Genomic DNA, 16,460 nt, shown 5'->3' on the forward strand with positions numbered 1-16,460 from the left:
CCCCTTCCAGGAGAAGATGTACATGAGATTTTGCATGCCTGTCCGCATGTGGTTTGTCCTGTGCCTGTACCTGCAGCAACCACTGCAAGAAGCATGATTTTTGCTGTTGACAGAGGAGGCAGGGGAGTGCTGCGGCATCATGATGAGATGCGGACTTGGGAGGGAAATGAGTTTGCATTTCAGATTCCACAAGTTTTTGCAGCAAAGACTGACTAGGACTCCAGTATGACAAATACACACAGGCTGAAGGACGTACTGGCTACATTCAAATCAAAGGACTTACGGGGGCATGCGACCTCCCCTGTCTCAAGTCACCAACAAGGATTTTCTAAATGATGTCAAAGTATGATCTCACCGATACTAGAAGCCCTTGACATAGAAGCAGAAGTTTTCCAAGCTATACTTTGTTTAAAGCATGACAGATTTTGGCTAATAAAAGCATAGTGCATTCAGAGAATCCCAAAATATGCATAACATAAGACAGAAATAACTAGATGAACTTTCAGATCAGATGTTTCATCATATTCTTCGAATACTTTTGATCAAAAAAACCCACCAAAACCTGAATAAAGTTCTGAGTAAACACAAGTGAAACAACTCTGTTGCTCTCAGTACAGCTGGGACATCTGTTTACCTCAGAATTAAACTTGGTGCACACATTTTTACTGTTCTCAACGTCCTCTTTTGATAGAACTTCTGCATTCCTGAACTTTCAGGAAAATTCCAGAGTACAAATTCCAGGGGTAGGCAGAAAGACACTACTTCAGAAGGGAAGGTTTACTAAGTAACAAGAGTCAACTATACCATCTCTCATCAAAAATAAATTATGAAAAGCAAAATTTTACACCAAAACACAGGGTGGTGTTTTTTTTTTAAAGCAGGAGTTATTTTTAAATTGCCAGGTTAGTATAAACACAACATAGCCTGGATTTTTAATAAAAGTTAATTTTTCACTGGCAAAACGATTACAATATCTCCTCGTATTTTTTTATACACAAATATTAACAACAGGTTAATCGTATGCCATTGAATCCACTTGTAATTGTTGTCTCCATGCAGGCAATATTACAGTGCATGGCAGTTTCTGGTGCACGTCTGCAACCTCCACTACTGGGAGAATTTTGTTGTGGCCTCACAAACGCCTCTAAGAGATTTAACTGACTGGACTCATTATCAGATAACTCTACATTATACAGATATTTAAAGTTTTTGGAAAAATTTTGAGTGCATGAGTAGCTGGTGACTAACAGCAAAGGAAAGAAAGATTAGGGAAGATTTACTAGAGCACATGAGTGTGATATGCGCATAGAAATCTTTTAAATAGAATAATTAGCCTCCTCCTGCATATTTAACGATAAGAGAATAAACTCAGCTCCCAAGTTATGGTCCAAGTTCACAGCTCAAGTTGTTTCTTAGCTTTGCAGTTGGTACCCTTTCAACCACATCCAAATACAGCAAAATGTAACCTCCCAAATGCTGGGAACTGCCTGGGGGATGAGGAGACCCACCCTCAGCTGTGTCTACAACCATGGCTGGACTAAAGTTAACCAAGCTCTCAGGCTTTTACTAGCCTTGCTGCATGGTCATCTGAACCGACCTTCTCCTGATTTGGCTGGGGAAGCTGTGAGCAGCTGGGAGAAATGGCCTTGGCTTCTCTGCAGCACTTACTTCTAACACAACCCCTTGATCACAATTTGAAATACAGAGCACGGACAGGCAGCCAGCCCAAACATAGGATGGCAAGAGATGCCCCTTGACAACTTGGAATATTTCAAGAGAGACATTAAAAAGTGACCATAGGAGCCAGGAACCCAAGTCTTATTAACTGTGTCCACACTGTACTTGACCTGAATGGCTCTGCGGTCCCGGTGCTTGACCCCGTGTGCCAGCCCCCACCAGCAGCCTATGCTCAGCTGGATTTCAGCTTGACTTTTTACTTTCTACTTTTTAAATCCCTTTTGCTCTGCAGCAAAGACAGAATCCTCTGGGAAAGTAATTTTTTCTGTCTGACACAGAATCATAGAATGGTTTGGGTTGGAAGAGACCTTTAAAGATCATTTAGATCCAATCCCTCTGCCATAGGCATGGACACCTTCCACTAGACCAGGTTGGGATGTCAAAGAGCTGGAGACTGTGCAAGTGACGGGCCATGCCAGTGAAACCCATTTTCAGGATACTCTAACCAGTGGATGCACCTTGGAAATCCCATTTTTCCCCTCAGGAATGTAAACTGAAGCCTGCCAGACTAACAAGATATATATAGCAGGCCAATAAGGAATGAGAGAAATAGGTGTAAACTGGAGGCAGAGAAGATCCACCACCACCAGTACATGGCTGTGCCTCAGCAGTAGTACTTTTACACATCCAAAGATAGATGAACTGTAATGTAAATCAAAGTGATATGGTTGCAGGATGAAGAGAATCTCAGGGGGAGTGTGAGCATCTCCTAGTGCCAGGACAGCCCCCAGAATGTTTTGCACATTTATTTGGAAACAGAAACCTTATGTAAAGAGATCAGTTGCAGCCTGAGAGCTGTTAACAGTCATCCCAGACAGGTGCAGATCTTCACTGAATTTCTGAAGTTTCCACTAGGCGGGAAGTGGATTAAACTCAATAAATGCACAAACCTGTACAGACTGACTGACTGACGTGGCAGGAGGTGGAACAGGGGGCTATGAGCTGCTGCTGAGTCACTTAGGCAGACAGCCCTCCTCTGAAGTTTTAAGTGTGGCTTCATCGAGCTTATGGATGCTTTCTCACCTTTCTTCTCAGGAACACCTGAACAACTCATGAATATTTTTAACCCTGTGAAAAGGAAAATACATCCTGCTTAATGTATGATTTTGCAGACCCAGGATTTCACCATTTCTGTAAATTCGGCAATTTTTCTGTCTGGTCACATTTTCCTCCCTATCAACCTGGGCAGCGTGATTTGTTGCCCTGGAAGAAAATCACTATTTATGTTAACAGTACACACCAGCAACAGTTCTAACATCTGACACAGCAGTAGTAAGTTCCTGACCTGACATTTAGAAGAGACTCTTTCTGACTCCAGTGTGCTTTGGAGTAAGCCCTAAAGACCTTGCCCATGCTTTTTACACCAGTAGTGTTGCTTGTGATCAGCACTTGACACTTCAGCTGCTGTGGCTCCTGGGGTCTTTTTATTCTTTCCGAACATTCAGCTTACAGTCAAATGTCAGCTCCTTAAAGATATGTGGTTGGCTCGTGGTTAAGGAATGGGAAGAAGAAGGCTTGTTTAATTCCCAGCTCGACCACAGAAATCCCAAGTGAGACTGGCCAGATTGCTCACAGTCTGGTTTATTCCAGAAGCACTCAACTCCCCTGAACAGAGTTGCTACCTAGTGGAACTTTTATGTGCTCAGCATACTTGTAAATCAGGCCCTTCACATCTCTGCTAACATCAACAGCTGTAGGATAGTTACTACAACAATCCTACTGCCTTCCTCTCACTTTTTGTAAGCCGGAAGGCCATTAACAGGCACTGTTCTTTGAACTGCTTGTACAGCACCGAGCACGCAAGCTCCAGTGAGTTTAACAGAGCAGCAAAAAGAAAGAGTCAAGGAGCAGAGACCTTCCCTATGAGGGGTCAGCAGAAGGGGTTCTCCCACACCCTGGGAAGCTGATCAGAACACACCAGAGGAAAAAAAAAAAAGATTATAATTCTCCTAAACACACTTGGAAGATTACACAGGCTGACTCGTGGGCACATTTAATGGGTTTCTGGCGAAGTGACTGTACCTCCTCATTTGAACTGCTTAAAATGAAGGCAGAATTTTAGTCACACAGAAATTACATCAAAAGGAAAAGCCAGATGTTTTGTGAATCCCACCACTAATGAGCTACAAGTGCTGCTTTTTCCATTGTACAAGAAAATTATGAATTTTTAAACATATACAAAACAAATTGTTTGCGATTACATTAGACCTTCAAAAGAAAGTGGGAACATAAATTCAGAGATGAATAGCATAATATTGGATGCTTGCCTCACTGCTTGACTTCAATAACTTATCTCAATAAATCCCCCAGCAGAAAGCATCTTATGTACTTCAAGCCTGGAGAAGATGAGACATGAATGCTGGAGGAATTACAAGACAGAGGGGCTTTCTTGCAACAGTGAACAAGCTGAAAATTACAAGGTAATGGAAACTCAGCGGGAGGCCCCCGTACCCTGCCATTAGCTAACTCCTACAACGATTGCTGCAGAAATCACTTAGGTTATGTAAGCACTGTACACTGCTTCTGCACTTTGCATCTCTCTCCACCTAAGCACACAGACAATTTAATTAGGCAAGAGGAGATACCTGAGCAACAGGGACTTTAGCTTGCAGATGAAACAGAGCTGCCTCCCCAACCGAACAGCAGCCCTTTGTCCCAACACGACCATCTGCCTGTCTCTGCTTTGTTGCACTTCCACACCAGCTGTACAGATAGGTTTACTAAAGCGTTTACCATTTTTAAGCCAATATAGCCCCGACCACCCCAAACCACGGTACCACCATGACTGTGGAGCTCAGGAAAATGAAGAATTAACAGCAGGAGAGTATTAGGCTCGAGTTGCTTAAAGAGCAATTAGTGCCTGTCCCTCATGCTTCTTATCATGGTCTCATCCCATAGAAACACTTGTTATTCCCACCTTGGATAATAAGTCAGCTTCATATAAACGTCCCTGTGCTGTGGCTCTTATTTTACCAACCAGGAGGTTAAGAGGATAAGGCACTTCTGCAGTATGAAAAGGGAAGAAGAAAGCCAACCCGGCAGGAGCAATACGCAGTACGACAGAGCAGTGTGGGAAGCGCACTTACAAGAAGGCACAAGAAAAGTGGGCAAGAACAAATCGCTTCCTCCAAGCAGATACAACACAGAAACAGATGAAATCCTCTGCTGAGAAGCTGGGAACATGAAGCATGTACAGGGGAGATTATGTTAAGCTTTCCCCAGGAGCAGGGGAGGAGAAAGCAGTACTAATGGTTAATGGCATGTTACTTTGTATTGAGAAAATGACAGTGGTGCTGGGAGTGGACTTGCAATGCTGGCATGAGGAGGCACAGTGCCAGGACTGTGGAGCCAGGGCCTCGATCGGGGGCTCTGCACACTGCGGAAAGGCCCTCCAAGCCAAGGGGCCACCAGCAGAACACAGCTGTCCTGCTAATACTACCCTCTAAGAACTGCTCTCTTGCACCCTCCTTTACGCTATCACATCACGAAGCCATCAGCAATCTGTCCTCAACCCTGGCGGTTAAGGGTCATTTGGTCTCAGAAAAGCCAAGTGAATGAGATGCCCACACCAGCCTGAATTTCCTATCTCTTACCCCTCACTAAAAAGTTTAACCCTGCAAGGCCCTGAGCGCTGCTGCTGGCCATGTCTGGCTCTACCTCAATTGAGTTTTAGAGATGAAGAAGACAGCTTCCCCTCCAGGGACCACAGCAAGCTACAGAGAGAGGTTTCACTCATCATAGCATCAAGGAAACACAAGTCACAGGAGACCAAACCTGCAGCCTGTTTTCTTATCTTAGATACTTAAAGGATAGGCATCTAAATCCATATGTAGGTACTTACATGTCTCAGCGAAGTATTTTGGGGCGTGACAGCAGAAAGCTTGACTCTGAGGAACTTCAAGCTAGGTATGACTTGACGCTTCTCATAGCTGTGATCTCGTACACCTGCATGTGAATCAGGCCCAGCCTTGCCTGATGTCCCTCACAGCATCCTCTGGAGAGAGGTCAGGATCAAGCCCAGACTGGGGCTGGTTTAAAGCATGCCTTAATGGAAACTCTCGCCCTGCACACGTAACGCTGTGGCTCTGTCGCAGCTCTCACAGAGAGCACTGGGAGTTATTTCCTCAGAGGTAGTGCCCTGCACGGAAGCCCCTTCCACGCTATCAGCATGCGCTATAACAATCAACAACTTCTCTGACACACTGCTTGCATTTAAACTCAACCCTCCTCCAGCATTTTCCAATCAATACTATGCCAGGATTTCTGAGATATGTTGGTATTTTCCAGTAACTATGACAGAAAGTATGAGATATATTGCAAATGCCACTGAAGCCACAGGATGACATTTATCCCTGTGCTGGGTTCAAATTCAGTGGGACAGATTGTGTTCTTAGCTGGAGGAGGGATGGATTTTACTCTCTGTCTCAGAGATGCTTTTACGATGGTGACTGTTACACCCCTGTACGAAATATGCAATTATAAAACCTTGTCTCTCACTCTATTCTAAAATAACTTTCTCTAAAATCAGTAAGATACTGGGTATTAACTATTAAATATTCTTGTCTGTCTTCTGTATCCAGCAGACAAGAAGTTTAGAAACATAGGTACTCCACATGTGAAAGTGAATCTCAGATCCCAGAACGTGCTTTGGTTTTTATGGGATTCATTTCAGGAGTTGGTTGAATTTCTAACTCAAATCAATAAAATGCATGGGTGCATTTACACACTCATCCAGCTTTCCTGGACATGTTAGAAGATTACCAAGCTTGCCTGATTTTAATTAAAAACAGACCAGTGGGCAATCAATTTGGCTTGCACCAACTTGTAATTACAACGTTTGCTTTACAGCTCTACAAATAAAGGTGGCAAGGGAGGAAGGGCTTCTGTGGGAATTTTGTGGTGCTGCCCTGAAGAACCTTAGAGCAAATCACTTGTGATAAGTTTTAGTATGAGAACTGCACTGTTTTAAAATCACCTCAGTACTACTTTATACAACAATAAAATGGAAGATGTGGGCAAGTAAAAACTGTAATATTCTCTATGAATCGCCACTTATTCCACTCCTCCCGCTGCCTGACCATGTTACTTAGATGATGACCTGTTTTCTCTGCTTTTCATTCTGGCTGCTTGTTTACCTGCATTAGGTGTTTCTGTGAGCAGACCTCTCATTACTGCTGCTGCTTGACTATTTAAAACTGGACTTTCATCCTCTTCTGCTTTTCCTCTTTCTCCATCACTATTCAGGCTGTAATGAGGACAAGAAATGCAATCAAGTTCTTCAGTTCGATATCCACCATTCCCTTCTGAACTGCTTTTTTATTACAAGGATTACTGAAGAGTTACTTTCAGTTGCTGTTCGACCAGTACCTCAACTTGCACAGTCTGTGCCTGATTTAACCCAATAAGACTGTTTTCTTCCCCATCTTGGCACTTTGTTACAGCCAAAGAGTGTTTGCAGCCTCAGTGTAATATTAAGGCAAGACAACATTTCCTGTGCAATGCAGACATGATAAAGGGCTTCTTTTTCCCTGTTACTGTATGATGCTAAATTCCATATCCCACCCCCAGCAGTAGAAATCCATTGACAATTTCTCTTAATTCAAGCTCTATCAATTAAATGACAGCAAATAAATGACAATTTTAATGGCACTCCATAACTAAAATGACTCTGCAACGATTTTTGCTTTATTGCTCACTTGTGTCATATCAAGTATCACACAATTTTGAAAAATATCCCCAGAAGAAGGAAAAAGAAATAAATGATGGAGGAAGGAAGCAAAAGTACTGAAAGAAGAGACCAGAATCTGCTCTCTGTTGTTGTGATCACTCCGTTTGTCTCTTCTCTAAGAGTGGGCACAGCTCAATGCAGCTGATGAGGTGATTGGTAGATTCTTAGAGTGAAGCTGGTCTTTCACAGCAATTCACATTTCCATCTTTTATTTGTAATGCCATCACACTAAGCTATCGTCAGACACTGGGTCAACTCTGCATATTCAGAGAAAAAAAAATACACAATTCAAACTAGCGATTTAATAATTTGAAGTGCTGTACTGCCACTGCTCCCTTGGAGAGATGTGATGGACAGGAAAACCAAATTACTTACTGTTAACACTGATTTGTTTCACTGAGGATTCTTATTTGCTCTGAATGATCTTCAAGCACTGGAATGTGTTAAATGTGCAACACCAACCAGAAAATATTTCTAGTGATAGTTATTTGTCCTACATGCTCTCACCACTGGATGTGTGCAGGATGGGACCATGCAAGAAACAGAATCACTGAATAATTTAAGTTCGGAGGGACCTTTGGAGGTCTTTAGGCCAACCTCCTGCTCAAAGCTGTGCCAACTAGATCAGATTGCCAAGGACCCTGTCTGTTTTAAGTATCTCCCCTGGTAGAGATCCCATAACCTCTCTGGTCCTCTGCTTGCGTCCAATCACTCTCATAATGAAATTGGTTTCTTTATATTGGAAAGGCATATCCAAAAGGGTTATATATCTGAAAATGTTTCCTTGTTCCTTTTCCCTTATGTCACTGCAATTTCCTGCACCAAACACTGTATTAGTTACCTCTTCTTCTAGCAGAGGTAAAGCTAGAATCAAGCTGTGTGGAAACCTTTGACAGCATCAGTATCTTACAATATTCTGTAATAAGCAGGTCCTGTGCTCATATCTGGAGATGTGTTAACTCTTACCTGGATCTAAGGTCTAACTCTGAGCTTACTAAAGTTAATGAGAGCTCTCCCGTTAGTGATACCTAACATCCCTTGATGTCAGTGACAATTTGCAAATGCTCAACTACATTTCTAAATTATTAAATAAGGACTCCAGTGAAATCACTACTAGCTGGGATTTTGCTGGGCTATTGTATATGCTGCAGTAACTTGCACTGTCAACCAAATCCATGTTTTCACAAAAATAGCAGGGTGAAGAAGGATCAGTGAATTTACTAGAATGCCTGAAGCATGTCAGCACAAGAGACATGACAGTATAAGAACTGCTATCACCAGCTGAAGCATTGAGCTTCATGGTCTGAAAGCAGCTCTGGCTGGTACTTTGCTTACCATTAAGTAGGAAGTTGTTCGGTTTCTCTCCCAATATTTGCTGCCATAGACCTCAAATATCATTCTTTCAGAACAGGAAAGCACTCCACAGATTAATCAGTTCCATTCGCCACAAAGGCAAACTGGTCTGCTTCATAATTGATTTTCTACAGACAATTGATTTAAACTTTTCAAACCCCTCATGATAGTAGGATTAGATCTGAGTCTTTACAGTGCCCTACAGTTTGCAGGGCGAGCTCTGAGCTACATTTCTCTTTCACAGAGTTCTGCTTAATTGGACGAAGGGGACAGAGTTCAAGGGCAAGCCAACAGAAGGTGTTTAAACATAGCCCTAAAGTACTTGTAATGAGAAAGTGTCTCTCTCACTCCCACGTACAAATGACAGAAGCAATGTTTCAATTCCATTTACCTCTCCTGGCTGGGTGGTTAACACAGAAATCTGATGTATTTTATCCTACTACATTAGCTCAGAAAAATGTGTTTATTACAAGTTCCATTACAATATACTTAGCACAGCCCTTTCAAGTGATGACTAGAGGTCTATTTGGGAACTAATTCAGCACCAACTGCAGTTAAAAAGCAGCTTTCACATGTCAGTGGAAACTGCATTGGATCTTTACTGGACGTTATAGTAAAAAATAATCAGTAATAGAGCTGAGGGAAAGCGATTAAACATTTTTACGTGCGGCTTATTGGCATAAACGATGTTACTTCTCGCAGCGCATTACTGTTTCCACTAAGTTTTCTTATAGGATAGGTGGGAAACACCAAACCTCCACGGCTGCTCTGTGAATACCTTTCCTTCTGCCAAAAGTTTGGTTTGGCATTCCGGCGCTGGGAGTTCCCAACAGCTATTAGAAACATTTTCACCCGCATTAGTACGGTCAAGCAGCAGCAGTAACAAGACCTCTGCCCACAAGGCCACCTAGCATGGCCATACTTGGTTTGTGAGGGGATAAAAATACTAAAGTTTACCTCAATTTACAGAATATCCTATTTTTCCCAGTCCAATTGAGCACTCATGAATTTTGCTGTCCTGCAGGGGGGAGAAGTTATCATCCCCGCAGGCCCGAGTGCTTCCACTGGGAGTATTTACTGACTGGCCCAGAAAGGAATAACAGTTCTCGGTGAAGCTGTTTTAGAACATCTTTTAGATCAGTTACTGTCTGAGGTTCTCGGGCTAAGGAAAAAAAAAAAGACCTTGGGGATTTGGTGCCTGGCAAAGCTGACAATCATGTATAGTAAACATAGACTGTATTTATAAGCTATTTATGTTCGGAATACCATGTACAATTTGAAATTACCAGTGTTGGAGGAAATTTTCTGCAATAATGAAAATTTCTTCAAATTTGTATTGTAAACTAGCTGAGAAATATTGCTGTGACAGAAACCGAGGCAGTCAGACCTGTCAGGTAGATCAGCCCAGACCTACTCTCCAGGACATCACGGAAGGGCTTTAACAACCCCAGAGAGGTTTTCTTTAGACAGGGAACAGAACTAACGGCTTTTCTTTTTTTACAATACTCGGGACTGTGTGGATTAGATAAAGGTCCCCACTGTGTTCCTGGGGGACAGGTCCCTTTCCTTAAGGCTTGCCCTCAGCGTGGTGCTCAGCAGCTTGCACTCTGGGCTCTCCCCATGCTCGGCTCTGCGGTCCTGGCCCAAAGGTCTCTCGCAAACAGCCCCAGCCCACTCTGGGAAGGAAGTCTCCCATCCTTCCCAAGAGCTGGACCTGATTCAGTAGTTCCCTTTTTGAAGGCAGATTATTACAGACAAGGACATATAAACACTATCCACCACAATCAGACATTCCTCATTTCCTACTACCCCCTTTCCTTTCTCTGAATAACTCAACCACACTTCCCCTTAGGAGTCTGACCCAGAAATAGGCTTGACATTCAGAGATGAAAAACCCAGCAGGGATTTCCACATAGTCCGTCTTGCTTTTCCATCTGCAAACAGAGCCAGGGCTTGGTTTGTGAATGCTATCCCGGGGGTACTGCAGTATCTGTCTCCAGATAAAGTTGTGATAAATTCACCGATGGTCTTACTTGACCTGTCAGCCCAATGCCAGGAATCCCACTGGGTCTTCCTGATGGGAAGGGTGTCCTGTGCAGTGCCACAGGAGGGGTCCCTGCTTTGCAGGGCGGTGGAAGCCCCCAGCAGCTCTGCCTGCGTTTTTCACATCCATTTTTCATCTGAACATCCTGCAGTGCTCTCCAAACAGGCGATCATCTGTGTGCTCACTAGGGATGGGGAAAGCAATGTGGAAGGTTTCCTTGGGCTCCCCACAAGGGAAGCTGCGGGCATGGGCAGGGGGGGATGGTGGCTCCTCCTGTCCCTGACGTGGGACCACAGCTCATGGTCCCACATTTCCAGACCCACGAGGGAACACCTGCCATTGCACAGGCAGCGTCACCAGTGCTAGGTGGACAGTTGCCCAGATGGTTTCACAAGTCCAGAGGTGACCCCAAGAAATCAATTCCCACCTGCTGTGTTCACATTCCTCATTCCTAAAGCACAAACTATAGCAGCCCAACAGCCTGACAATAGTGTCTGAGCCTGAGACAACCAGCTCAGGACAAAGGCAAAGATAATTGCTATTGCCTTCCCTATCATCATAGCCATGCTGGGAAGAAACAGGCTGCCACTGCCTTTCCTCGCCACATAAAATTGGGCTGTTTGTTCTTCTTCACATTGACACTATTACATTATTCAGAATTAATAGACAAGCCAGTCAACAGCAAGGTTGTTCCTTATGGCAGGCATGCAGGATACCCAGCTGACAAGGTATTTCTCACATTAGAACAGCAAGGTATTTAATAGAGTGTAAATGTCTTTAATCACCCAGGCTAAACAGTACTAAGCACAAGTTCAAGGTGACTCCAATGGTTCCTATTCAAAATCTGCATTTTCATCTTCCTTAGATTAATTCATATTTTAATTGCTCATATCACCGATTGAAGTGCTAGCGAAGGGAGCACTTTCATTCCTTTGATCTCCTGCTTTCACTACACACGGGCAAGGTTGGACGTTAGGCAAACCTACAAAATTGCTTTGCTTCAGGGAGAGCACATGGCACAAGTGTGGAATGGCTGAAATCACACAGCATGAGTGGCAACAAGGCCTGGGGACAGGCTGCTTCATGTTTCCCCTGTTACCCCATACATTTAATTGCTTTCACCACTACCAAAACAAGAGACACTTCATCAATTTTATCAAAATGTGAACCAGGAAGATAGTCAGAGAATCCTTTTGTTGCAGCAAGCTTGCAAATTTCCGCACCAAGGTCAGTGCCCTGCACACAGTCTACAATGCAACCTGTCCCGCCGCCCCTTGCAACGGGTGGCCACAGCCCTGAGTCTCCAAACCATCACACGAAGCTAAATACCAAAACAATTCCAAAAATAACTCTTCATATACAGAGACCAGTCAGTAAGCTACTGCTTTACAAAGGGGACAAACAAGAGCAGCTGCGATAAATTTAGATAACATCACAAGTAGGTTGGGGAAGGGACCATGAGACCTTTTGTTCTTGCCACAGCACACCACTGAGGAGCTTTCAAAGAAGTTGAAAGGAGGAAAAATTCAAAACCAGCAAAAAGAAATATTTTTATACTGTGATTAGCCTACAGCACTCATTGCCATGGGATGTTCCTGAAGGAAAAGCAAAAGAGATTTGAAAAGGCGTTGGAAATACATATGCCTATCATGGCTGTCTAAAGTTGATGGCTGTCAAAATGGGGGAAGGGATCTTAATATTTTCTTTCAGTGTGGGCTCCTGTGAGGCGTTTGTTCCTCATCTGTCTGTTGGGGGTTTCAACACTTACAGTCAAATGTATCTGCTTCTGATGCCTGTCAGAGGGAAGACCCGGAGCTAGAGCTGCTGCTGGAGCACCCAGCCTGGATGGTCCTCTGTGGCTGGTAAGTACTGACATCAGTAACAGCTCACGCTGGTTAGCACAAGTACCAGCTGAACCATCAAAATATATTAAAAAAAAAAAAAAAAAGAGAGAGAGAGAAACACTGCATTCTTCACTCAGAAAAGCTAAGTACAACTTTTTTTCCTCCTTTTTTTTCTGGTTGCCCAGGTACTGTGGCATCCTGAGGGGCTTCCACTGAGGATGTTGAAGATGTGAGCACACCCCTTCGCAAGTGAAGCCTGATCATTTCTGAAAAATATATTCATGGTTCAAAAAGCAATGTTTCTGTGTTAACAGAGGAGGTTTTGCACAAAGCACTGTGTGCACTAGCTATTTCTGCACATTTCAAAGCCCCAGTGAAGTTCTACGTACCAGCAACAGCACCCTCTCAGGCTCTAGACATGGGGACTGCAGTGGGGCTACTGTCTGCCCCTGCACTGGGGGCAGTTCTTCTGGTGAGAAGTTGCTGATGCCCTTGGGAGCTACCTCTGCCACCAGCCCCCAGTCCTCCTTTCAGCTGGGATGAAGATCTTTCACACCAACCTGTGCCTTCCTCCCTGCCAGACCAGTTTGCCCAACTTCAGATTTGCACTTCCTCCTTTAATTTGATTAGTGACAGCTGCTATTATCTGAGGAAATCTAAATTGCCTCTTCCTGTGCTAATGAATCACTGTACTATGTGTGTGGGGATTAGAGAGCAAGATGGATTTATTAATACACTTCTAATTAAAGGGACACTTCCATCCTTCCAGTGGCTTTCGGTGAAGGGGTTGTAGCGGGTTTTGGAGGTGGAGAAGAGAGCCACGGGTTGTCACTTCTAATTACAAACCACACTTGTACCTATATTTCTTCTCAGACTGCAACTAGTGAGTGGAGATACTAATTTACGTGCACAGAGCAGGGCAGCTGTATCAATGGGGATGTCACATTGAACTCTCTTGTCTGCAGGAACCAGTTCAGGTCCAGCATGGGGCTGCTGAAGCTGCACCACCTGTTCCAGCAGCCAGAATGACTTTAAACCACCAATTCTCTGGAGGTGAGAGGCTGTACCAAGGAAAGGGTCATCCTAAATTGACTCCTCTCCTACACTCCTTCTTAAGAATCCTTTATTATCTGTCAGATAATAAATCACAGCTGTCTGATTAGATTTTGGGTCTGACTGAGGCCAACCACTCTTATCTAAGGTTTTTAAGTTACAATTGCTCAAGCCTCTAAAATGAGAGAATGTAATGATTTTGTTTTCAAGGTAACTGGGCACTTAAAAAAATCACCAGCCAGTTTGTAAAATGCTAGTGAAGGATTTTGTAAACTAAGCCTAATTACAGCAACAACAGACCTGTTTGCCAGAAGATGTGATCTGAATACTGATGACTCAAAGTAGTACTCAGTCTGCTCAGGAGAGTGCAAATTAAAAAAACCTGCTTGTATATATTCTTCTTATCTCATATCTAATGCAAGGAACTCTGAGAGACGTCTTCCAGCCTCCCTTTACAAAATATAATGGAGCAACATGTCTCCTGCTGTATAGCAAGAAATGGGACTGGTCCGGAGTGGCACTGCACCGTCTTCACAACCATATCCCCAAACCAGTGTCCTGAAACCCCACTGATAAAAAGCACAGGGAAAAAGAAAGTCCAAGTGTACTCATGTCTCACTCCTCAAACCAGGTCATCCATGGTTTTGGAGAGGACAATATTTAGTCTGGTGTGGCCATTCTTACACAATTAATTTCATGAGGGGAATCTTAACTTCTCCATGGGATGAGCCAATGAGGAACTCTAATAGAGGGAACCAAGGAAGATCTTGGCCCTACCTTTTATTCTAGTTCTTTTGGCTCTGATTTACCTAAATGTCAATGCAGTAACAGTAGGATTAAGACAGAACATGTTGTGAATAAAACACATGTGTGAAGATGAGGTCCTCAGCTGTTCTAAGATGTTCACTGCAGCCTTAACTGTTCAGAAGAGCAATATTCACACTTAAGCCTCACCACACAAACAGTATTGCCTTAGGTGGCTGAGCAGTGTGACTTCATAGACTAGCAATCTTGACCCACTGAAACCACCAGAAGTGTCTTCATGGACTGTCTCTGGCTTTGGATGAGAACCTGATCCTCCTCACATGTAAATTCCTGCACCTCCACTGAAGTCACCAGAACTATGCGGGGTTAGGTCAGCTGATGTTCCTGCCCTTTCTTTCCGCAGTAATTCAACATGCATAATTACTTGCAAAAGCATTCTGCTGACAACAGCCTTCTCAAATGAACTATTTTCACTGCATTTCCAGGTTCTACATCTTCTCTAATAATGTACTTTAGGTGGATTATGCATCACCATAAAATCATTCATTCTTTCAGATACAGTTAATTTTAATGAGGCTGGCATGGACTAACAAGCTATTGATTCACATTTATGGATACAGTAAACAACTCTTGATTTCATTCAATCTGTACACTTGAGAGTGCTAAATAGTTTTAGTCAATGCTGCACACTGGACACATTCCCACCTTACTACTGGGGGATACCCAAAACTTTCCTACAAAGTTATCATTGTGCAATTTGTCACAGAGGAAGAGAAACCAAGAGCATATTGGTATGAACAGACCTGCAGGATAACTTGATTTCAGATAAATGAACAAGATTTGCGTTTCAGTTATCGCGTTGTAAAGCTGACTCATAGCTCCAGGAAAAGCTAAAGAAGCAGAAATGCTTTTCATTGTGGATCCTCTCTTTCATTGGAGGTTAAAAGATATGGGGAACCCAGACTGCTGTTATAACAGTCCCCATCTTGACCCCAGCTAATTTTGCTGTTGGGGAGCTCACTGCTGTGCTCAGTAGTAGCTCACGTTGACAGCAGCAGAACTAGATGGAGAATTCTAACCCCCAAACTGCTCTTCAAAACATAAAAAGAAAAAAAATTCTTCAAGCACTTCTAAGCTACCTGGCCCAAACCGCTGTGCTCCATTCTCATTTCATTTAGATGCCTGAATTCAGCCTGTATGAATCATCCTATGATAAATCTTTACCCAGACCTGATACAAAAATTATGCAATTTTCAGCATGTGAAAAGGGCAAGTCCTGGGCTTAGAAGCTAACCTGGGACCCAAAGCATGAGTGATCCAGTCAGTCTTGTATTACAGGGCCAGAAGGGTCTTCAAGACAACATATAATCTATCCCCTTACTTATCTGGCTGTCCCGGTGTTATGTATCAGAGACTCTCACTCGCCCCAACTGCAGGGCCTCCCAGGGCCATCTGTTCCAATCCTCACCAAATATTTCACGAAAAGATTTCCGGAGCAGGCCATCTGAATCTCCTTGGCTGCAGTATAAAGCCTAAATATCCTTGTTCTATCTACCACAGGTAACAAGGACAGATTACTCTCTTCCCATTTTTAAGTGTTTTAAAGATGCTTCCTCTCCCCTTAACCCTGCTCTGTCTTAAGTACGTGCTCTTCCACAGGCTCCTCATGCTTCTGTTCTCCACTGGGAATGATGGGATGGGAGCACTGTGCCTCCCTTCCTCAGAGGGACAAACACATTTAGAAGATGATGAGTTTCAGATACTACTGTAGGCAGTAGGGGTTTTTTCAAGGTACTTTGAAGTGATGGATAGCATTGTCAACTGTAAATTTAGCTCAAGCATCGGAAAACAAGAGCATTTCCCCTACAACAAATTCAAGTGGTCTTCTGTATCACCCCAAGGTCATCACAGAAAAACACGCTGCAGTGTGCTAAGT

At 43.4% G+C, this 16,460-nt stretch overlaps 1 protein-coding gene across 1 annotated transcript in view; it reads right to left on the reverse strand.

Annotated features, from left to right (window-relative positions):
• Nucleotides 1-16,460, reverse strand: part of LOC308068335 (uncharacterized protein) — a 236,169-nt gene that overhangs the window by 140,939 nt on the left and 78,770 nt on the right. The gene's annotated exons all lie outside the window — the stretch shown is intronic.

Source organism: Falco punctatus (genome assembly GCF_963210335.1).
Source record: "Falco punctatus genome assembly, chromosome: 1".
In the NCBI taxonomy this organism is placed as follows: Eukaryota; Metazoa; Chordata; class Aves; order Falconiformes; family Falconidae; genus Falco; species Falco punctatus.